Source organism: Musca autumnalis, unplaced genomic scaffold, assembly GCF_047663935.1.
Source record: "Musca autumnalis isolate F117 unplaced genomic scaffold, ASM4766393v1 scaffold_5, whole genome shotgun sequence".
Lineage (NCBI taxonomy): Eukaryota > Metazoa > Arthropoda > Insecta > Diptera > Muscidae > Musca > Musca autumnalis.
In genome coordinates this window covers 206,173,558-206,199,659 of record NW_027412088.1, presented here as the reverse complement: position 1 = coordinate 206,199,659, position 26,102 = coordinate 206,173,558, and the positions used below count along the sequence as shown (strand labels likewise).

At 34.4% G+C, this 26,102-nt stretch overlaps 1 protein-coding gene and 3 non-coding genes across 5 annotated transcripts in view; all 4 read left to right on the top strand.

Moving 5' to 3' along the window:
* Positions 1–26,102, top strand: part of EcR (Ecdysone receptor) — a 276,657-nt gene that overhangs the window by 21,223 nt on the left and 229,332 nt on the right. The window lies entirely within an intron of this gene.
* Positions 18,124–18,196, top strand: TRNAR-ACG (transfer RNA arginine (anticodon ACG)). Its single transcript has one exon. It is a non-coding gene; the product is annotated as a tRNA-Arg (tRNA).
* On the top strand, positions 18,422–18,494 carry TRNAR-ACG (transfer RNA arginine (anticodon ACG)). Its single transcript has one exon. It is a non-coding gene; the product is annotated as a tRNA-Arg (tRNA).
* On the top strand, positions 24,142–24,214 carry TRNAR-ACG (transfer RNA arginine (anticodon ACG)). Its single transcript has one exon. It is a non-coding gene; the product is annotated as a tRNA-Arg (tRNA).

The window sequence follows — 26,102 nt, the reverse complement described above, 5'->3', positions numbered from 1 at the left end:
CGAATGGATGGTGGTGCATCGTGCAGTACGAATATGTGTTTTTGTTTTCATTACGGAAAAATAGGGGGGCTGGTCGCAACTGTGGCCTCTCCTCGGCATGGAACGTATTATGGTGACTTGCTTGCTGTTTTTCTTTTTCTTCCTCTATATGTTTTATGATTTGTTGTTTATTTTGTTTTCGTTGTCGTCGTCACTGCCGCCGCCGTCGCAGTCCAAACGATTGCATTGCGTTCTTTGAAAAATTCCTAACCTACGCCACATGAAAATTATTGCGATGTCGTCGTGCTCCTATCTCTATATGTCAGTGTTTGTGGCTGTTTTACACCTCTCGCTCTCCCACTTGACCGTGTGTTTGCTGAAAGTTCTATAGGGGTTCTGTGTTTTGCAGTGAGTGCTCCGCGTCTGTTTGTATTTTTATGGGCCGACAACGATAACAATGGGAACGGGAACACCACACCGTTTATATTCCCCCTTTTACTCTCAAGGCTATATACATTCAGTATAAAACTGTTCCTATACATAAAGTAAATAAATAAACTCTTTTTAAGCAAAATTCTACAGAAAATAAATATAACCCAACTTCCCGCACAACCCTGACGCCGTCGATAATGAAAAATAGTTGACTGTGAAGTTTATCTTGCATTGCTAGGAGAGAGAGCAAGAATAGAGTTGTGAAGTTATTTATTGACAAAACAACGCTCATCAATAAATCTCCTCAAAGCTATTAACAATCAATATTTCTTCATACTTTATATGATGTCAACAGATATGATATTGCTGTGGAAATACTAGCAGGGTTAAGAAACATTTTCTATACGAAAACCTTATCCGGATAACATTTTCTATACGAAAACCTTATCGGGATAACATTTTCTATACGAAAACCTTATCCGGATAACATTTTCTATACGAAAACCTTATCCGGATAACATTTTCTATACGAAAACCTTATCCGGATAACATTTTCTATACGAAAACCTTATCCGGATAACATTTTCTATACGAAAACCTTATCCGGATAACATTTTCTATACGAAAACCTTATCCGGATAACATTTTCTATACGAAAACCTTATCCGGATAACATTTTCTATACGAAAACCTTATCCGGATAACATTTTCTATACGAAAACCTTATCCGGATAACATTTTCTATACGAAAACCTTATCCGGATAACATTTTCTATACGAAAACCTTATCCGGATAACATTTTCTATAAGAAAACCTTATCCGGGAAACATTTTCTATACGAAAACCTTATCCGGATAACATTTTCTATAAGAAAACCTTATCCGGATACCATTTTCTATATGAAAACCTTATCCGAATAACATTATCTGTACGAAAACCTTATCCGAATAACATTATCTATACGAAAACCTTATCCGGATAACATTTGCTATACGAAAAACTTATCCGGATAACATTTGCTATACGAAAACCTTATCCGGATAACATTTTCTATGAAAACCTTATCCAGTTAACATTTTCTATACGAAAACCTTATCCGGATAACATTTTCTATACGAAAACCTTATCCGGATAACATTTTCTATACGAAAACCTTATCCGGATAACATTTTCTATGCGAAAACCTTATCCGGATAACATTTTCTATAAGAAAACCTTATCCGGGTAACATTTTCTATACGAAAACCTTATCCGGATAACATTTTCTATAAGAAAACCTTATCCGGATACCATTTTCTATATGAAAACCTTATCCGAATAACATTATCTGTACGAAAACCTTATCCGAATAACATTATCTGTACGAAAACCTTATCCGGATAACATTTGCTATACGAAAAACTTATCCGGATAACATTTGCTATACGAAAACCTTATCCGGATAACATTTTCTATACGAAAACCTTATATGGATAACATTTTCTATACGAAAACCTTATACGGATAACATTTTCTATACGAAAACCTTACCCGGATAACATTTTCCATACGAAAACCTTATCCGGATAACATTTTCCATACGAAAACCTTATGCGGATAACATTTTCTATACGAAAACCTTATCCGGATAACATTTTCTATACGAAAACCTTATCCGGATGACATATTCTATACGAAAACCTTATGCGGATAACATTTTCTATACGAAAACCTTATGCGGATAACATTTTCTATACGAAAACCTTATCCGGATAACATTTTCTATACGAAAACCTTATCCGGATAACATTTTCTATACGAAAACCTTATTCGGATAACATTTTCTATACGAAAACCTTATCCGGATAACATTTTCTATACGAAAACCTTAACCGGATAACATTTTCTATACGAAAACCTTTTCCGGATAACATTTTCTATACGAAAAACATCCCAGATAGCGTTTTCTATACGAAAACCTTATCCGGATAACATTTTCTATACGATATCCTTATCCGGATAATATTTACTATTCGAAAACCTTATCCGGATAACATTTCCTATACGAGAACCTTATCCGGACAAAATTTTCTATACGAAAACCTTACACGGATAAAATTTTCTTATCCGGATAACATTTTCTATACGAAAACCTTCGAAATATTGAAAATGTTATTCGGATAAAGTTTTCCTGCAAAACATTTTATCCGGATAAGGCTTTCTTATAGAAAATTTCATTCCGAGTAGGCTTTCTTGTAGTTTTTTTAGATAATGTTATCCGTATAAGGTTTTTGTATAGAAAATGTTATCCGGATAAGTAAGATTTATCCGTGTAAGGTTTTCGTATAGAATATATATTATCCGGATAAGTTTTTCGCATAGAAAATGTTATCCGGATAAGGTTTTCATATAGAAAATATTATCCGGATAAGGTTTTCGTATAGAAAATATTATCCGGATAAGGTTTTCGTATAGAAAATATTATCCGGATAAGGTTTTCGTATAGAAAATATTATCCGGATAAGGTTTTCGTATAGAAAATATTATCCGGATAAGGTTTTCGTATAGAAAATATTATCCGGATAAGGTTTTCGTATAGAAAATATTATCCGGATAAGGTTTTCGTATAGAAAATATTATCCGGATAAGGTTTTCGTATATAAAATATTATCCGGATAAGGTTTTCGTATAGAAAATGTTATCCGAATAAGGTTTTCGTATAGAAAATGTTATCCGGATAAGGTTTTCGTATAGAAAATGTTATCCGGATAAGGTTTTCGTATAGAAAATGTTATCCGGATAAGGTTTTCGTATAGAAAATGTTATCCGGATAAGGTTTTCGTATAGAAAATGTTATCCGTATAAAGTTTTCGTATAGAAAATGTTATCCGGATAAGTTTTTCGTGTAGAAAATGTTATCCGGATAAGGTTTTCGTGTGGAAAATGTTATCCTGATAAGGTTTTCGTATAGAAAATTTTCGTATAGAAAAGGAAAGAAAGAAAGAAAGAAAATAACTTCTGTTCGCTTATAACAAACAAATTCCCTTTCCATATTTATTTCATTCGACTTTATAAGTATGGTGAGCTCTAGAATCCAATGTATTGGTTCCTTTCCCAATATTGACTTATGTAAGTCCATCTTCTATGCCTTATTAACAAAAGTAGCCCCTTCCATTATGTCTGCCTACATTTTCCATACTTAAGAAATTCAGAAATCCGGCATATTCCACACACTTGCAGTACAAAATAGAAGGAACACACAATAAAATGAGGGAATACGACACACGAACCTCCCCAGAACAACAGAAAATGGTTTGGGGTAGGCAATGGTTTTGGGCATGACGAGAAACACTATCTGAAACTTAATGTCTCAGCTCCTTTTCCATGTAAAAACAACAACAAGAAGAAGCAATTTAAGTAAATATCACGAATCAACGACGACGGACAACATACTCATTTAGGGAGTAAAATAATGCTGTGCAGACATTGACGAATACACACAAACATTCAGCAATTTGTGTGTTTCTTCCCTTATTTCCCTTTTCCGCTTTGTTGTTGTTGTTGCTGTTTTTTTCTGCAACTCAGACATATCCTCAGTTGTAAAATTTTTACAACAAATAAACAGCAGACAGACAGCCAGACAAACAAGCAGTCATTCAGTCAGCCCAACCAGTCATCCAAACCGACCATGATAACGATAACAAGAATGACTGGCGACGACGACGATGATGGCTACAACGAAGATGTTTGGGTTCCTCCTCCCCATCCTTTCTGCAAATATTCTATAAAGGTCCGCAATAACGTCTATATTGGGTTAGGTTCGGGTAATGTTGTTGGTCTTTTGCAAAAAAATGCTGTCTCTTTTTTGTTGTTATTTCTTTTTTCATGGTTCCTCAATTCGGTTCTCCGCTCTTCTTTTTTTGCTGCCTTAGTTTTCATTCTATTCAATTCATGTTGTTGTTGCTGTTGCTTCTCTGCTGCTGCTTCATTGTAATTTGTGGCCCCTATACTGCTAACCCTCTTCATTTTCTTTTTCGAATTGAACTTTTTTGTGGTTCTTTTTTGTTTGTTTCTATTTTTTTGTTTGAATTTTTTTTTATAACTTGGGAAACAAAGGAACGATATCTCATCTTATTTCCCAGCGGAAATTTATGAGGGTCGTTGTGAGAAATTTTTCGTTGAAAAAATGAAAAACAAGTAGATAAGTCGTTAAGTTCGAACTTTTTAACTATCCTCCACCACAGGGCATAGTGAAATCTTCGAAAATTCAATATCTAAAATGGGGATATACTGAATATTGGAGCTATGCCGCACCCTATAGTTATCTGTCCACTGGCGACTTTATATTTCAAATTACCTCAATTCGGAAACTAAAATCCTCCAAAATCTGAAATCTGGAGTTATGTCATAAGGAGGCTATACCGAAACGAAGTCTAAAGTTACAATTTATTTCGTGGAGAAATATTCTGATTACTGAGGGGGACAATAAATATCAAATTACACTAATTTTGGGTCAGGAAATTTACCGAAAATCTTTAAAATATCTAAAATCGTGTGGTACCGTGATATGGTGCCCAAAACATCGACCTATGTCGATAAGTTTTGATGAATAAGTGTTTTGGCCGCCTATAAAAATTTAGCTCTGGTCGTCTATACCAGCCAAGATCATCCATATACTTTGATGTACACGCCTGCACGTTGTCGTAACAACAGAGAATAACAAATCCAAATGAGAGCCATGTCAGCCGTTGTTTAACAAAGGGACATTACTCTCCCAACAATTCTCTCTCATTTATTTTGGACACCAATGCATATACATACGTTAACGTGACTACAACAACAACACACGTTCTCTTTTTTCTCATCTGCCGTGGTTTAGCAAAGGAAAGTCAATCTCAGAGAGTCAAATGAGTAAAATAATTTGAGCATCAATGGTCTATACCAGGGGTGCTCACATTGAAAATGTGTTTCTCCGTTGCAGGCCAAACAACGACTGAAGCTTACTCTCAATTTACGCTACCGTGAAGAAATGAGCTGCCCTGGTCTATACGGACCTCTTTCTTTCCGGAGGAGACTGTGTAGAAGTTCATTATGAAATCTTAATAATGAACTTCTACACCAATGGTGAGCAAAATAGGAAAAGAGAAAATTTAAGAGAGAATTAATATTTAATTTTTCTTGATGTTTCATTACTTATTTCAACATTTTTTAAACATTTATGTTGTCTAAAATCGTCCACTTTGCAAATTATTAAAAAATATAAATAAAAAATTGCATAAACTTTTAATTGTTTATGGTTCACAAAAAACTAAGAGTATGTTTTAACAATTTGCCTGTGTGCTAGCACACAGGCGTGCTCACCCCTATTCTACACAGTCTCCTCCGTGTCGCTATAAGGTTTCTCTCTAGTCGAATATAAAGACTCTGTTCTGGTCGTCTCTAACGACTTAAAACAAAGACTCTCTCTTTGTAAAAAATGTCCTCAGAGGCTGAGGAGCAAATTTTTTTCTGTAGAAAAATGTCCTCAGAAGCTGAGGACGAAATTTTTTTATAGAAAAAATGTCCCCAGAAGATGAGGACGAAATTTTTTCTATAGAAAAAGTGTCCTCAGAAGCTAAGGAGATTTTTTTTTTGCTATAGAAGAAGTATCCTCAGAAGCTAAGGAGCAAATTTTTTTCTATAGAAAAAATATCCTCGGAAACTGAGAACCATTTTTTTTTTCTATAGAAAAAATGTCCTCAGAAGCTGAGGAGCAAATTTTTTCTATAGAAAAAATGTTCTCAGAAACTGAGGACCAAATTTTTTTCTGTAAAAAAAATGTCCTCTGAAAAAATGTCCTGAGTCCTAAGAAGCTGAGGACGAATTTTGTTCTATAGAAAAAATGTCTTCAGAAGCGGAGGACGAAATTTTTTCTACAGAAAAGTCCTCAGAAGATGAGGACGAAATTTTTTCTATAGAAAAAATGTCCTCACAAGCTGAGGACGAAATTTTTTCTATAGAATTTTTTTTTGCTATAGAAGAAGTATCCTCAGAAGCTAAGGAACAAATTTTTTTTCTATAGAAAAAATGTCCTCAGAAGCTAAGGAACAATTGTTTTTCTATAGAAAAAATGTCCTCAGAAGTTGAAGACGAAAGTTTTACTATAGAAAAAATGTCCTCAGAAGCTGTGAAGCAAATTTTTTCTATAGAAAAAATGTCCTTAGAAGCTGAAGACCATTTTTTTCTGTAGAAAAAATGTCCTCAGTAGCTGAGGAGCTAATTTTTTCTATAAAAAAAATATCCTCGGAAACTGAGAACCATTTTTTTCTATAGAAAAAATGTCCAGAAGCTGAGGAGCAAATTTTTTCTATAGAAGGAGCTGAGGAGCAAATTTTTTCTATAGAAAAAATGTCCTCAGAAACTGAGGACGACAGAAGTTGAGGACGAAAGTTTTACTATAGAAAAAATGTCCTTAGAAGCTGAAGACCATTTTTTTCTGTAGAAAAAATGTCCTCAGTAGCTGAGGAGCAAATTTTTTCTATAGAAAAAATATCCTCGGAAACTGAGAACCATTTTTGTCTATAGAAAAAATGTCCTCAGAAGCTGAGGAGCAAATTTTTTCTATAGAAAAAATGTCCTCAGAAGCTAAGGACGAAATTTTTTCTATAGAAAAAAATGTTCTCAGAAACTGAGGACGACAGAAGTTGAGGACGAAAGTTTTACTATAGAAAAAATGTCCTCAGAAGCTGAGGAGAAAATTTTTTCTATAGAAAAAATGTCCTCAGAAGCTGAGGGGCAAATTTTTTCTATAGAAAAAATGTCCTCAGAAGCTAAGGACGAAATTTTTTCTATAGAAAAAAATGTTCTCAGAAACTGAGGACGACAGAAGTTGAGGACGAAAGTTTTACTATAGAAAAAATGTCCTCAAAAGCTGAGGAGCAAATTTTTTCTATAGAAAAAATGTCCTTAGAAGCTGAAGACCATTTTTTTTCTGTAGGAAAAATGGTTCGCAGTTTCCGAGGATATTTTTTCTATAGAAAAAATATCCTCGGAAACTGAGAACCATGTTTGTCTATAGAAAAAATGTCCTCAGAAGCTGAGGAGCAAATTTTTTCTATAGAAAAAATGTCCTCAGAAGCTAAGGACGAAATTTTTTCTATAGAAAAAAATGTTCTCAGAAGCTGAGGAGCAAATTTTTTCTATAGAAAAAATGTCCTCAGAAGCTGAGGAGCAAATTTTTTCTATAGAAAAAATGTCCTCGGAAACTGAGAACCAAATTTTTTCTATAGAAAAAATATCCTCGGAAACTGAGAACCAAATTTTTTTAAGAAGAATTTTTTTTAAGAAATTTTTTTTATAGGAAAAATGTCCACAGAAACTGAGGACCAAATTTGTTCTATAGGAAAAATGACCTCAGAAGCTGAGGAGCAAATTTTTTCTATAGAAAAAATGTCCTCGGAAACTGAGAACCAAATTTTTTCTATAGAAAAAATATCCTCGGAAACTGAGAACCAAATTTTTTTAAGAAGAATTTTTTTTAAAAAATTTTTTTTATAGGAAAAATGTCCACAGAAACTGAGGACCAAATTTGTTCTATAGGAAAAATTACCTCAGAAACTGAGGAGCAAATTTTTTCTATAGAAAAAATGTCCTCGGAAACTGAGAACCAAATTTTTTCTATAGAAAAAATATCCTCGGAAACTGAGCCAATAAGGGCTTCCCTATGGTCGTCTGTAAACATTGCCTTCCGGTCGCCTATAAGCACTCCCCCTTATCGTTTATAAAGGCTCCCCTCCGGCCGTCTATAAAAACTCCCCTCTGTTGTTGTTGTAATAGTGTTTTTTATTATGTTTGTATGTTCGTTCCTCTGTTCAATCTGGTTCTGGGTCTATCTCCAGTTCCAGAAAAATTGCTGCTTCGATGGGATGTAGCCACAGATCCACTGGAGTAGGATGGGTAGGTTTGGCGGGGCAGTTAAAAAGGTGTTCTGTGTCTTGCGGGCCTATGCCGCATACTGGGCAGATGTCTTGCACGGCGCAATCGATTTCCGCCCAATAAGAATTTAGGCGGCTGCAATATCCCGAGCGTAGTTGAGCCAAAACTACTATGGTTTGTCGTGGCAGCTGACGCTCCTCAGCTGCGATAGATAGGGATGTACTCCGAGTACTTTATTCACACTATAATTGCTTAAGGCCTTGGCAATTGCGTCCGCGTGAATGCTATTCAAACCTGTTTCATATGCTTGTTGATCTAGGTGTTCTCTCCTGTATCGTTGGACCTCTCCCTCTAGAGCATGGATATCCTTCCTGATCTGCCTGAATATGTCGGGCCTACCCACAAGATGTTGATTGGGATGGCCCACACGGTAACATCCAAGCAGGTACTGCAACAAAAGCATCTCATTTTGTTGCTTAACTGGAAGAATCTTTGTCTCCTCATGTATATGGTCCACTGAAGATTAGAGGAGGCACCCTGTTGCTGTTCTCAGGGGACCAGACTGGAGCCGCATAGCTTACCACAGACCGACCTTTCGCGTTATATGTGGTCAACAAGGTTTCTTTATCTGCACCCCAAATGCTGCCGGCCAGGGACTTGACGACCTTGTTCCTACTTTTCAGCTTGTCGCAGATAGCTGTGGCGTGTGCGCACGACGTGAATGTAGTGTCGAATGTGACCCCTAAAATTTTAGGGCAGTTTGTGGTCGGAATTCTGCTACCGTCGACCACGACATTCAACTCACGTCCAAACTGCGCTGTCCATGTGGTGAACAGAGTGGCTGTAGATTTTGTGGAGGATATCTGCATATTCCTCGAATGGAAAAAGGTGGTAAGATCAGTTAAATAGTTGTTCAGTCTCTCACAGATGTCATCAGGATAGGTACCCGACGCCAGGATCGTGTAATCATCCGCATACGTTACGATCTCGATGCCGTCTGAAGGGAGCGGAATACAGGAGAGGTAGAGGTTAAACAGTTCCGGAGATATCACCCCACTTTGGGGAACTCCCTGTTTCACTCTATGGGGTTTGGACTTCTTATTCCTGAATTCCACGTACGACTGGCGTCCGCACATATAGCTGACTATCCAACGTTTCAAGCTTGGGCGGAGGGTTGTCTGCTCAATGTGCTCAAACAGCGTGGAGTGTCTGACTGTGTCAAAGGCTTTTGATAAGTCAAGCGCCACCATCACTGTTCTATCGCACGGTCGTCTCTGACTTCGGGACCAACGAGGGTGGCTAGCGACAAGTTAAGAACTTTAGTGTGTTTAGTCCGCACTATAGGGACTTGGGGGGAACAAGTGTTGCAAGACTCCCCAATGGAGCCAGTACGCCCAATGCGTATGAGTGGCCGTCAATAACAATGAAAAGAAAGAAGTAAATAAAATAAAACACGATAGTTTTATTAGTAAAAAGGTTGGCTCAACTGCCGGTATTTATTTATGGTAAACGATATTACCTTTAAGAATTTTGTACAACGATATGTACAGGCTTACAATAAAGCGCGGTTTTTGTGCTTGCCATTCAAGCTGTCGAACGATTCTTTTCTAATTGTTTTTATTATGTTGTGTGTTGACATCTGCATAGATGCTTTAAAAGGGCGGTTGTCAAGTGAATATTCGTTGAAATCTCTCATACTATTACAGGGATGTAATAAATGGGAATGAAGAGATTTCAACGAATATGCCTATGCAATTCATAGGGCCAATTTAAATCAAATAATCAATTCTAACTTAAACATTTGCCGCCTCCCTTGAAACATCCAGATGTTTTAACAATTACGATAGAAAAGTATGTGTATATGTATATGTAAGTATTCAGCATTAGTATGTATAGTGCAGGCGTGAGCATAACCTTTTACATTTTTTCTTTCAAACGATTTTGTTTTTTTTTTGTTTTTAGCATTTCATTTTTTCAAAAACATTCTTACATGCTAAACGATGGGCCATGAGGGACCCGGGCCATTAGGGACCCCGCGGTAAATATGGCCATAAGGGACCATGATATAGGCTTACAAACTAAACGATGGGCCATTAGGGACCCCGCGGTAAATATGGTCATGAGGGACCATTCAAGCGACTGGGCCATTAGGGACCCAGTTGTTGTGCAGATCACTATAGACCTGGCTAACGAAAGGGCCATTAGGGACCCTGCGAACGATAGTGCAACGTGAGCTAATGTTCGCCTTGTTTGGTTGGGGCCGCTTTACAACTATTTTTCCGTACGATTTACGAAAAACCAAATTTAAGTGACAGGACCCGTAACAATCCATCCAAATGATGTATTTTGAGCGAGCAGCGAACCGGACGAAAGTCGAAGAGTATGATTTTTAATTATCTTCGGGTACAAATCTGCTCCTATCAAAATATCCACTGGGCGCGATTCGCCGAATTGAGGATCTGCCAAAACTATATTCGACAAATCCGATTTAAGGTCCGAAGTGACCGAAAATGTGGGAAGATTTCCTGATATCGAATCTACAACTAACGCCGAAATTTCATAAATAGACGACCTGTTACCACAACTACGAAGTTTTAATGTACAACTTTTACGACATGTAGCTGCGACAGTATTATTTACTCCAGATATGGACGACTTATTGGAGTGAACCTGGAGTCCCAGATTCTTCTGAAGTCGTTCCGAAACGAGAGACGACTCAGAAGCGGGGTCGATCAACGCCCTAGCAGGAAAAGAAGCACCCTGATGAACGATATTCACCAGCGCTGTTCCCAATATAACTTTTCTTTTCTGCCTGACGTGGAAGGATTGTCGAACTACATTATCTACCGATGTCGAAGGAATGCTAGAAGCTGAGGAAGAAGTACAACTACCATTTAGAGTTCTAGGCCGAAAAGCGGAAGCTGAAGCAGACAACTTCGAACTTCTGGGAGTCACAATTTGACTCGGACTGCTCACCATAGAGCGATCTCTGTGCAACAGAGTGTTATGCCTCTGATTGCACTTGCGACAAGAACGACTATTACAATTTTTGACCTCGTGTCCCTTCTGAAGGCAATTCACACACAAACGATGCCTTTTGACCAATTTGTATCTCTCCAACGGTGTACAATTTACAAACCGCTGACAACCATTTAATTTGTGTTGTTGCTCTGTACAAAGAACGCAACAAGAATTTGGCGACGATGGAAGAGGTGTCGAGAATAGTTTTGGACTGGGTGAAGAGCGAGGAGAGGAAGTACTATATTTAGAAGACACACTAAAATTCGATTGATAGCACGTGCCAACACTTCTCATCTCATGTAAACACAGAAGAGTACGAATTCTCTCTGTCAAGAATGCATCTAATTCTTTCCAAGTTGAAAGTCGAGACTTATTTTTCACACTCTGCTCCCATAAAGCATGAGTGATCTGAGGCAATTTTTGCAAACAAATGAAAACCACAATCGGATCCCAACTATCCGTAGGTATTTCATAAATTGCCATGGTCGAAAGACAACTATTTATTCCACGCTGTATTGATTTTAGTCCCGAACTGGTTTCCTTATCCAAAACAGGAAGTGAAAACAACGATTTCAATTGATTGTGGACAAGCAATCGTGGATTATTATAAGTGGAATTCAATGCATTCCACGCCAGGTGGAAACTCCTATGAGTCAGAGGAAACTTCGAGACGATTTCTCGAGCCTCACCACTAGTTTTACTAACCAGATGACACATGCGTTCAATATCTGTCAACTGGGAGTTATTTATATAAACCGCACTAAACAAGTCTCTAAAAGTGGGCCAATTAAGAAAATTTCCATCAAAAACCTCAATATCCAAAGGAGGTAACGCAAGATTATGATTGCTATTAAAATTTGGAAGTTCAACCATGAAGTTTGGGTCTGCTCTAGGATTCTCAATATTCGATATTGTAGAATTAGATACCTGGGTACCCACATCACGAGAAGTGTGGGACGACAAACTCAGGTCTTTAACATTTGCATCACACGACAGGCTTTTCAAAGAAATATCACCGGGATGCTCCGTTAAGGAATCTACCGAACTATTTTCCAATAAGTACGGGGACATTTTAGCAGAACTACAAAACTTTAACAACAATCTATTTATTATTGACGAACAATTTATACATTTTTGATGCGTCTCCTTATACTTTTCTTGAATGATATTTAGTTTTTCGGGATTTTCTATAGAAGAGAGGCATTTATTAAAAGCTTCCTGTAAGTTCTTCCACAATTTTCCAATTTCTTCACTCCTAACTTCAAGGTCAAAAAAGTCAATGTCCTCTTCTTTTAATGCGCTGAGGTTTGCGGCGAAAGTCACGATAGACTTAGAAGCAAGAATAAATAAAGTCATAGGAGTGAAAGCCATTTTTAGTGCACAGATTGCAGACAAATCAAAATCAACAAAATCGTAGAGAGAGTTCAACTAATAATAATGTCAACGAAATGACTAGAAAATAATGTGCGACAAACTCAATTTTATCCAGAAATAAAATATCAAAACACTGAAGAAAAGATAAATTTGACTAAATGAAATATTTAACCAAATAAACTGATTTCTCAACGAAAATCAATGAAACATCCAACAGGATTATCTTTGGCAATTGTAGCGGAAATATTCAGATTGAAAATTTTAAACTATATTTAATATCGCTAAAATGCACACTAAAATATTTTCCACAAAAGGAGAAATTCTCAAGCTACCAATTGTAGCGTGCTTAAATTCGAAACGATTTTCAAAATTTCAAAAATTGCACTAAACTATTCCAAAGAAAATCAACCAAAAATGCAATTGACAATTCTAAGGGTCTAGGAACAACCTAAGAATCCACAATAGGAAATTGAAACAATATTTAAATTCCAAAAATAGCTTCGTTCCAGTACTTTTTGAATGGCAAAAATAGTTAAAGAGAGAACTGTCAAATTTGCTCTCAGAACCCATATTTTTTCAAATAGTACAGGAACGGAAAATATAGTAAAGTTAAAAAATATGTCAATAATAAAAACAGACGAACGTCACATAAAAAAATATTCGTAATTACAAATTGTGATATCAAATTTATCTACTTTCTTTTGTGAAGGAAGTCTGTAGTGGGATTCTGTAACTCATTTTATATAAATATATTATAAGCATTTTAATTTTACCGACAATTATCGATAACAGCAAAAATGAGTTACAGAATCCCACTACTGATCATTAGATGAACGGGAGTGGAAGATTCTTCAATTATCTATAATCAATAATTACAAATACAAATTTGGAAGGCCCTGGGAACAACAACATAAGAGATCATATTTTAGTAAAGTCATCAATTTCCCTCCAGCGAATTTGGCGTTGCCCCCGTATGTCTATTACGGATAATTAGACAAAAATCCAAAGCATGTATGCGGTTATAATGAATGGATATAACTTTTGTATTCTCAATATGAAAACAGCAATAAAAATAAAGTTTATGATCCCTTTAGAGATTTTTTAAAATGCATTTTAATAAAAAAATTAAGTTCGGGTAACTCATTCGATAATTTCATCTTTGGCTTTTCAGTTAGTCAGTTTAAAAACCATAATTTGCAATATAAACAGCTAATCTTCATTTTGATACGGGGCCACAATCATGCATGTCATGACGTTGGAATTGAGTTCCTTTAACATCTCAACGGTGCAGTGCCTAAAACGGACAAGTCATCACACTGAAAATACAAGATGTCCTTGATTGAGTTGAATTCAGTACTCCTTTCGGATGTCTCGATTGACTTCTGTATATGATACATTTTAAAAAGAATCGGCTGAGATAGTCCTTTCCATTACGCAATAATGCATTGGTCTTGTTTATGCTAATCATTATTCTTGTAGTGGAAGCTAAAAACGTTGCGATGCCATTACTGATGGTTTCTTGCATGAAAATATATGTACATACATACATATATCTAAAGTCTTGCTCATAATTGACGCATTTGAACTGTAAGATTGAAATTAAATTGTTAAATCATTATGCGATTTGCTGAAATTTTTTAGTTCAATACCTCGTATTTTTATTAAACAGTTATTAGCGAAATATGTCAATTTATTGTTAACTGCTTCATTTCAAATTAATTTATTTATTTATTTTCTGTTGATGATTTGTTTCCATGTTCTTTTATTTGTCGTTCTTTCAACAAATGTCAAATATTCTTTCTGACAAATTTCCAACTTTTGCACAGCCAAATTTGTGTAGTAGAAAATAGTAGAAGAGAAAGCCATTCAGTGCCATTTTTGTTTAAAGAGAAAAGCAAGTTTTGCTACTTTTTGTAGTACAGGAACGCATTCTAGGAAATAATCGTAAAAATAGTACTAAATAGTACTATTTTGCAGGTTCTGGAACACAGCTAATATGTAAATTACCATTTAATTTACCCACAATTTGAAACTATATTCAAATTCCAAAAGCAAATAATAATAGCAATAATACCATTTAATTTACAAATTTATTAGCCAAACGGCACTATACGATAGTGCAGTAAAAAGCAAAAACAAATATCTATTATCGGCGAAATGCACGAAATAACTACCGATTGCAGTGTATTGGTGGCAACAAATTCAACAGGAAATTCGAACAATATCAAAATTCCAGAAAAATAATTACAAAATTAGCACAAATAATTCCTAAAATACACTCTACACAAGAAAAAGTCCAATTGACCGGTTATAGGGTGCATGCAATATTAAATTTATACAAATAACCACCGAATGTAGTGTATTTGTGTTTAATAATGCAACAAAAATTTCAAACTATATTGAAATTCCAAAATATATACCAATCGCAATAAATACTTTTAAATAACGCCCTACACAAGAAAAGGTCCAATTGACCGATTGTAGGGTGCACTCAATTCCAAAATGTCCACAAATATTATTAAAAAGTTCCCTGACACCGATTTATTATATTTACTATAAAATATAATAATAGGTGTCACAGTACTAATTTACTGACCGGGTACTGTGTAATAATACACCGGCGGGAGACTGTGCAATAAAAACGGACACGACAGAAAGAGGAATGTCCAAAAATGCAATATTTATGCGTACATGCGTGTGTGTATATATTTGCATGCAAGCCACTTACTGACCGACTAGACGGTACGACAGAGCGACGATGCTGGAGTATGTAGATATACGAACGTGTGTTTATCAAAGCAGAAGGGCCCACGAATAGGCCGTGCAGTGTAAATATGTAAGCAGTGTATTTATGAATATATTTTTGTATATTTACACTGCTTAAGACAACGAGAACGAAATCAACGTAAATTAGAAATATTTTAGGGAATATTTTCTACACTTTTTGCAACAAGAAAGGAAAAGTAACAATTTCGAAGAACAAAAACAAATGCGAAATTTTTAAAACGAAAATTATTATTTTTGTTTTGGTTTCTTATTCCCGTATGTATGTACGTCTGTCCACGATTTGGACTTTGACCGACCGACAAGAAAGGGAATCGATGACGTTGTAAAACGACCAAACAAACAAACGAATACTTGTATTTTTATTTATTTTGATGCTCACTATGCACTATACGTACCGATAATAGTAAGCAGCAATATGATTGTGGACTGTATTTTAGTGGGATTCCAGAAGTAAACCAATTCACTGGAGGATCCGGTTCGATTGGACCAAATGTTTAGTCCGCACTATAGGGACTTGGGGGGAACAAGTGTTGCAAGACTCCCCAATGGAGCCAGTACGCCCAATGCGTATGAGTGGCCGTCAATAACAATGAAATAGAAATAAATAAAACACAATAGTTTAGTTAGTAAAAAGGTTGGCTCAACTGCCGGTATTTATTTATGGTAAACGATATTACCTTTAAGAATTTTGTACAACGATATGTACAGGCTTACAATAAAGCGCGGTTTTTGTGCTTGCCATTCAAGCTGTCGAACGATTCTTTTCTAATTGTTTTTATTATGTTGTGTGTTGACATCTGCATAGATGCTTCAAAAGGGCGGTTGTCAAGTGAATATTCGTTGAAATCTCTCATACTATTACAGGGATGTAATAAATGGGAATGAAGAGATTTCAACGAATATGCCTATGCAATTCATAGGGCCAATTTAAATCAAATAATCAATTCTAACTTAAACAAGTGAGATACTCCAATCCCGGCTCATCCAGCAGCTCCAGCATTACCATGCAGATTCCATCAGGGCCCAAAGCTTTGGATGATTTAGGGTTTCTGATGGCATTGGCAACATCATCCATTGTAAATTGTGGTGGTTCATCCTCGCCAGGAAGAGATCTGATGCGAAGTAATACTCTTCTCTTCGCCCTGTCACTCTCGGGGTGCTCGACAAACTGTCGATTGAAATTACTTGCGCACCTATTCGGTTCAGTCAACGCAACGTCGCCAAACGTGACTGAGGTCCTATCTTCCTTTCTTCCAGGGTTCAAGAGTGACTTAAACGTTGCCCACAATTCACCTATACCGGCTCCAATGTTGCAGCTCCTCTGTTCGTCCATAAGACTTCTCCGGTGATTTATAAAGACTTTGGTCGTCTATAAAAGCTCCCCTCTGGTCTTCTATAAAAGTCCCATCTGTTAGTCTATAAATACTCCTATCTGGTCGTCTACAAGGACATTTCTATGGTCGTCTATAAAGACTCCCGTTTGTTCGTATGTGAAGATTATCCTCGTCTATAAAGACTCTCTTGTAGACGACTATAAAATCTCTTTCCTTGTGTCTGCTTTGTTTGCCAATAAACTTCCCTCTGTTTTCAGGTACTCTAAAGAGAATCTCTTCTGGATTTCTATGAAATCTAAGTCCTGGTATTCATATCGTTTCCCTTTGGACATTTCGATTAATTACACATACATTTCCAGTTTTTGCCCCCTGGATTAGTTCCCTGACTTGTCATCCCATCCCTAAAAATAAACCTCACGTTGTTAAGACGTAATTAATTTTTTTACATTGTCCCCCGGCCAAAGCCTCACTCACCCACTGTTCGCAAAATAAAATTCTATTGATTCGAATTATTTGAAATCTATTTGATAAGTTTTTGCAATAGTTGTTGTTTTTTCCCATAACTCATTGTTGTTGTTGCTATTGTTATTGCATTTTGCTAATTCAAAGGCTGGCTGTTGTTTATAATGTGTTGATGGTGGTGGTGTTGTTGTTGTTGCCTTAAATGGCTAATTAATTAATTATTTCCGCTTAGAGTTTATTGACTTTTTGATTTACAGGCAACGAGTGTTTGCTGCTGTTGTTGTGTGTTTTTCTCACTTTGCTCGCTGATCTGTAACAGAGAATTGAAATTCCTTTGTTCTTGAGAGGAGGGAACGTTTTGAATATTAAGCAGTTTTTTTGCAACTAATATTTTTCAGTTGATAATCAAATCCGAAGCGGTGTTACATTTGTTTCAAAAAGAAATTCATGATAGTAATTTCTTTCTTTATATAAAAAAAAACAAATATTGTGAAATAATAATTTATTGTTATTGGAAATATTCCACAACCACCTTTATAAATTTTCTGTAATTTCAAAATAAAATAAAAACGATGCATAGGGGGAAACTTTAAACCACTTGTTTTATGGTACCTATTCTATAAATATGTCAGCTACGCACATCTTCTTGTATTTATGTAGCTGTTTTCGGGTGTATGTTTTGTATTCATATTTGATATTTGGGCATAAAAGAAATAAATAAATATTTGTTATCTGTTGATGGACCCCTAAACCGGTTATCTATCAAACCATGGGTTTTTTAATTTCCACATTTCCTCAATACTCCAAAGAACCCACTGTGAACATGTGTGCTAAACATGTGGTCCTGTGGCGCAATGGATAACGCGTCTGACTACGGATCAGAAGATTCCAGGTTCGACTCCTGGCAGGATCGATGACATTTTTTTATAATTTTTTTTTAATTTGAAACAAAAACTGATATTGGAATAAATTGTAATATGAGAGCAATTAGAAATTAAATAATTACTTTACAATGTTTGTAAAGTTGTGTGTTATTTATAGGTTTTTTCCCAACATTTGTTATTCTTAGTAGATACCTATTATTAATATATATTGTTAGTGGGTTTCGTGTTACCCATTGTGCCCACTATCAACAAGTGGTCCTGTGGCGCAATGGATAACGCGTCTGACTACGGATCAGAAGATTCCAGGTTCGACTCCTGGCAGGATCGAGAGTTCAATTTTTATTTTTTAGGAAAGGAAATAGTTTCAAAATGTTGTAGGAGAGTAAACGGAAATGTGTTCCATAGGTTGTTGAAAAATTCAGTCTAACAGGCAGATAATATACTATTCTTTTAAATTTTTATACCCTCCACCATATGGAGGGTATAATTAAATTTGTCATTCCGTTTGTAACACATCGAAATATTCGTAGGAGACCCTATAAAGTATATAAATTATTGATCAGCATAAAATTCTATGTCAATTTAAACATGTCCGTCCGTCCGTCCTTCTGTCTGTTGAAATCAAGATATAGCTCGCAATTTTAAAGATAGAGAGTCAATATTTGGCGCAGAAGTTTTTATTACTTGCAGGATGGTTGGTATTGAAAATGGGCTATATCGGTGCACGTTTTGATATAGCCCCCATAGAACGGTACCACCCGATTTTCGGTATTTTGAAGGTATTAGCTTTATTATCACACCGAAATGACTGAAATTTGGCACTTAGTCTTCTTTTAGGGTATAAAACTTTCCCCCAGAATTTTGTCGGTATCGGTTCACGCCTTCATATAGCTCCCATAGAACGATACCTCCCGATTTTCGGTATTTGGAAGGTTTTAGCTTCATTATCACACCGATATGGCTGAAATGTGGTACTTAGTCTTCTTTGGGGGTATATAACTTTCTCCCAAAATTTTGTCGGTATCGGTCCACGCCTTCATATAACACCCATAGAACGGTACCTCCCGATTTTCGGTATTTTGAAGGTTTTAGCTTCATTATCACACCGATTTGGTACTTAGTCTACGTTGGGGGTATACAACTTTCCCCCCAGAATTTTGTCGGTATCGGTCCATGCCTTCATATAGCCCTCATAGAACGATACATCCTGATTTTCGGTATTTTGAAGATTGTGGCCTAAATTTTCCTCCGAAATGGCTGAAATTTGGTATTTAGACTTGGTTGGGGATACTCAAAATTTGTCGGTATAGGTCCACGTTTTCATATAGCCCCCATGGAAAGGTACCTCCCGATTTTCGGTATTTTTAATATTGTGGCTTCAATATTTGCGTCTAAAATTGAATTGAAACAAATTTTTCCATTTTACTTCAATACATTTCGTGGTGGAGGGTATACCAGTTCGGCCCGGCCGAACTTAACGCCGTTCTTACTTGTTTCAATTAAAATGCGATCTTTCCTTCAAATCAAGCATTAATTAAACTGTGCAACAAGTTTTTTTTTGTGCGGTGGTATATTATTGGTTAGTATATTAAAACCCCAAAAGGAAATTTTCGGTCAAGTTTCTGAGTTATGGCGTACTGAATTTTTTGATTGTCTCCCCATTATGTTTGCGAAAAGAGTTTTATATCTCTCCTTGCATGTCATTTTGGTCCTTATTATATTGAACCGTAGCAAAAGTAGCAAATATTCTTTAAAAATTACAGTCCTTTAGGCAGTTTTGGTCTTGTGAAAGTGCAAATTATTCGTGAAAATACTTATAAATGACCAAAATTTACACTTTCAAAAGACCAAAACTGCCTGAACGAGTGTTCCAAGTTGTCCGATATAGACGATGATGTACGTATGTATGAAATTTTACAATGTGCAAAGTTTTAGTCAAGTCGGATCATTTTAGTTGGTGCCTCCACCAGGATGTTACAAAGTTTTTGGATGACTATCTCACAAAGTATGGACTCGTTGCCAGCAATATTGAAAATTTGTGTGGGAGATGTTCGAAGGTGTGGCAGAAACAATCCATTTTCGAATATGATCGATGCCTAGAAGAAAGATTACCTTTGAGAGCTATAGTTCGCGTGGTCCATCTTCGAACTTGGTCTAAGTTTGGGTAAGACGTTACCAGTGGCAGAATGTGGACCAAATCGGTTGATCCTTTCGAGCGTTATCGAACGCACCACTGAGCCAGACATCAAGGACTCAAATATTCGAAATTCAGTGAAATATCCTGAAAAATGTGGGAAAAAAAAACTTAAAATGTCTTTAACTAAGGGGGCCTACTAGGCCGGGGCGATTTGAAAACTTTAATGTGCGCGTCGCGTTTCTGTTTCCTGGGATTGCACTGAGCAAAAGAGTCTACTAGAGCATATGTCTACGGCAGTGCCGAACAGCCATTTGTCGCTGGTTACGAAGATTTTCGGCAATTCACACACATACGATCCGAACGCAAAGAAACAGCGTGCAAGAGGGAGCAAATGTTTTGCTTTTTTATTGTTTTTTAGCTTGCGTGCATACAATCTTACTAACACACTGTCATAAATTGCCAATGTTTTGAATACATTCACATTTGTGGCTTCGCTCTTCTTGGTCGTCACTGGTCTACGGTGAAAATAGAGCAGAATTCGGCACCTCTTTACTCGCGAGCAAGCAAAGAGAGCATCTCTCTCCACTCACTACCCGCTTGCGACGAAAATTCCAATTGTCGCAATTCAAGTAGTCCAGAACTAGTTCTAATCAGTACTAGTACAAATATTGGCCACTAAGTAATGCGAAGGGAACCAATTGTCACCTTTTTATCCCCAAGTAAACAAGGAGGCGTCAGTTGCGACTTAATTAACTTAACTTAAACGACGAGTTGTATAAATAATTCGCATTTACATTTTCTTCATAACTTAATATAAATGAAGCATCCAATAACAGAAGCTAGTGTTTATAAACTGAATATCTTCGTACATATTATTCATATTGTTCTGGTATAAAAAGGAAATATGCAAATCGCGCTCTTCTTCTCTCTACCCGCTAACAATTCCAATTGTCGCAATTAAAATAGTCCTATACTAGAGGTAAGTGGTACTATTTCACAATTGACCCATAAGTAATGCGAAGGGAACCAATTGACACCTATATATCCCCAAGCAAACGACGAAGCGTCAGTTGTGACTATTTCCCACCACTTTTTTTTATAAATAAACTGGTATATGACTGTAAACCTGGAACTAGTACAATACCACCTACAGGTAATGCATAGAGTGTCAATTGGTTACCTCCTATGACACCCCCATGTTAAAGTTTACAGTTGATTGTACTGTGAGGGGTCAGAAGTGGAACTAGTTACTGTAACGATGAGAATCAACGAGTTTCCGATGCCGAACTAGCCCATCGCGCAAGCGGGTAACAACAGTGTGTGCTCAAATTGTTGTTGTTGTGTGCCGATTGCTGAAATAGAGCCTCCCGATTTTGACACGTTTTTTTTTGATATTTTGACTTATAACAGCCAAACCATTGAGGTTTTCGATTCAACAGTAAGACAAAAATTTTAGCCAAGACAATAATTAAGAACCCTTTTGTACATTACAAAAGCATCACAACGCTACTTCAGGCAGTTTTGGCATTGGGACAGTGCAAATTTTTCGGAAAATGTCTCTAATTTTTTTTTATACCCTACACCACTATGTGGGGAGGGTATTATAAGTTGGTTTTGGCCAAAAAGTTTGTAACGCATCGAAATAATGGTCGTAGACCCATACTTATATATACCAAAATGAATGTCTCGACGAGCTGAGTCGATCTGGCCATGTGTGTCCGTCCGTCAGTCCGTCCGTCCGTCCGTCTGTCCGTCTGTCCATCTAAACCTTGTAATCACGCTACAGGTCGCAATTTTGATCGGATCGTCACGAAATTTTGGATGTTGATGGGGGTCCCGGAGGGGAAGAAGCCTATTGATTTTGGTGATGGTCGGATAATATTTAGGGGTCAGAAAGGGCAAATAACTTAGGTGGGTAAAACGACAACGTTTTTTTCCAAAGCGAATATCTCAGGTTCTATATGGGGTATACCAAAAGCAAAACCTGATAATGAAAGCAAAAAATATCACCTTTCTAATGATGTAAAGTAGGTGCTCGAAGGTGATCAAAAAGCGAAGATATCACAATAGTAGCAAATAAAACCCCAATTTTCATTTTTGCGATTTTAATTATTTTGACGAATATCACAGCTTCGGTTGAAAACTTTCCAAAAGCAAAGCCTGGCTATGAAAGTAGAAAATCCCATCTTTACAGTGATGCAAAGTAGGTTGGCGTAGGTGGCCACATAACGGAGATATCACAATAGTCGGCAATATATCCCATTTTTCTATTTTTTTGGAAATCACGCTACAGGTCGCAATTTTGATGGAATCGTCACGAAAATTTGAGGGTTAATGGGGGTCTCACAAATGAAGAAGCCTATTGATTTTGGTGATGGTCGGATAATATTTAGGGGTCGAAATGGGCAAACACTTATTTGGAGAAAGGTCAACGTTTTATTTCAAAGCCAATATCTCTGTTTCTTTAAGAGGTATATCAAAAGCAAATCCTGGCAAGGAAAAAAGAAAATATCACCTTTACAACGATGTAAAGTAGGTTGTCGTAGCTGCTCAAACAACAGAGATATCGCAATAGTCGGTAATGCATCCCATTTTCCGATTTGTTTGTAATCACGCTACAGATCGCAATTTTGATCGGATCGTCACGAGTTTGTTGGGAGTTGATGCGGGTCCCACAGAGGAAGAAGCCTATTGATTTTGGTGATAGTCGGATAATATTTAGGGGTCGGAATGGGGAAAAACTCATTTGGAGACAAATTAAAAGTTTTATTCTTTGTGAATATATTGGCTTCTAGTAGGGGTATTCCAACGGCAAAACCTGTCAATGGAAGAAGAAAATATTACCTTTACATTGGTGTAAAGCAGGTTGGCGAAGGTGGTCAAACAAGGCAGATACCGCAATAGTCGGTAATGCATCCAATTCTTCCATTTTTTGCAATCAAGCTACAGGTCGTAATTTTGTTCGGATGGTCACGAAATTTGGGTTGCTTATGGGGGTCCCAGAGAGAAAGAGGCATATTATTTTTGGTGGTAGTCGGATTGTATTCCCTAAAAGAAATGTTTACCAGTGAAAAGCTTACGCACAGGGGTAGTGGTGTAGGGTATCAGATGGTCGGCTCCGTCCCGACTATAGCCTTTGCTCACTTGTTTTTATAATGGTAAATGTAGTAAAAAACCTGGTTTCCGAGATTTTCATGTTTAAACGGGCATAACTTCATTTTTCAAAACTTATTTCTATTGATCCTTTTTCAATTTAAAGGGGCTAACAAATGGCTAAGTTTTAGTAGTTGAAGTGTGAAAAACGCACAAAAACGGGAAAATACGTACTCAAGGCTGCTCAGAAGATACCAAACAGTATAATTATTCATTTTTACGCCTTTTTGCTCAGTACAATCACAGGAATCAGAAACGCGACCTGCACTTTAAAGTTTTTTTCGTACATACCAATCGCCCCGGCCTAATGGCCACACCATTAACTAGCTATGCCTATATAGATAATTTTTATAATGAATGAAATTTATCATCAAAAGTTTATGACATACTCGTAGTTGCTATCAATATTATGTAGCGACTTTATTTTGGTCGTTAATTTACCGACAAATTTCTTTAATTACCGAAATTATAGGCATATTAATTATATCGATTTTCGTCGGTTAGCAGAAAATGTCTTCGAGAATACCACTATTGAAGTTTTTGATAATTTCAACATCTTAAAAATTTTATTTAATTATTTTTAAAAACTTTCAAAATTTTTGAGTTTTACATTGTAACTCGATTTAAAATAGTTTTGAAAAGTCCAACGGTTGTAATTGCATTTCATGACCACGTTTACCAAGTGGTCCTGTGGCGCAATGGATAACGCGTCTGACTACGGATCAGAAGATTCCAGGTTCGACTCCTGGCAGGATCGAAATTAATTTTTTTTTATTTATTTTATTAGATGCGCTGTCCAAATCAAATGGGGTGGGTGTTTTAGCATACAAACGTTAATTATCCGGAAATGTTGATAAAAGTCTATTTAGGCCTCTGTGATAAGAAATACAAATATTTATGCCGTTTTTATATATAAAACTGAAAAATATGTACTTATTGCAATGTATCTGTGGAAATTAAAAAAATGTTAACGAAACGTCGTATAGTAAAATTGAATAAATAGCCTTTATTTTATATATTTATTTTATTATTTTATATTATATTTTTTATTATTATTTCCTATTATTTTTTTGTATATTAATAGTATTTTCATTATTATTATAATTATTATTATAATTATTATTATTATTGTTATTATTGTTATTATTATTTTATTTTTAGTTTTTTCTTATTTTTTAATATTTTATTTTATTTTGTTTTATGTTTATTTTTTATTATTATTATTTTATTTTTACTTTTTTTATTATTATTTTTTTTTTTTATTATTTTATAATTTTTTATTTTTTTATTATTTTATTTTGTTTTATTTTTTATTTTGTTTTATTTTTTTATTTCTTTACTATTTTATTTTTCAATATTTTATTTTTGTTGTTTATATATTTTATTTTTATTATTTTTTATTTAATTTAATTAATTTATTTTATTATAATTTTATTTTTAATTTATTTTTATTTTATTTTTTTTATTTTGTTTTATTTTATTATTATTTAATTTTTTAATATTTTATTTTTGTTGCTTTTATATTTTATTTTTATTATTATTTTTTAGTTAATTTTTATTTTATTTTTATTTTTTAAATTTATTATTATTATTATCATTATTATTATTATTGTTATTGTTATTATTATTTTATTTTTAGTTTTTTCTTATTTTTTTAATATTTTATTTTAATTTGTTTTATGTTTATTTTTTATTATTATTATTTTATTTTTACTTCTTTTAATTATTATTTTTTATAATTTTATAATTTTTTATTTTTTTATTATTTTATTTTGTTTCATTTTTTATTTTGTTTTATTTTTTTATTTCTTTACTATTTTATTTTTCAATATTTTATTTTTGTTGTTTATATATTTTATTTTTATTATTTTTTATTTAATTTAACTAATTTATTTTATTATAATTTTATTTTTAATTTATTTTATTTTTTTATTTTATTATTATTTAATTTTTTTAATATTTCATTTTTGTTGTTTTTATATTTTATTTTTATTTTTATTTTTTAAATTTATTATTATTATTATTGTTATCATTATTATTATTATTATTTTATTTTTATTTTTTTTTCTTATTTTATTTTTTATTATTTTATTTTATTTTGTTTTATGTTTATTTTTTACTATTATTATTTTATTTTTACTTTTTTTATTATTTTTATTTTTTATTATTTTATTATTTTATTTTGTTTTATTTTTTATTTCTTTACTATTTTATTTTTTAATATTTTATTTTTATTATTTTTTTTATTTAATTTAATTAATTTATTTTATTATAATTTTATTTTTATTTTGTTTTATTTCATTTTATTTCATTTTATATTATTTAATTTTTTAATATTTTATTTTTGTTGTTTTTATATTTTATTTTTTATTATTATACTTTATTTAATTTTTATTTTATTTTTATTTTTTTAATTTACATATTTTATTTTTATTTTATTATAATTTTAATTTTAATTTATTTTTATTTTTTTTATTTTATTTTATTATTTTATTTTTTTATTATTTTATTTTTTTATTATTTTATTTTTTTATTATTTTATTTTTTATTATTTTATTTTTTTATTATTTTATTTTTTATTATTTTATTTTTATTATTTTATTTTTACTATTTTATTTTTTATTATTATTTTATTTTTTATTATT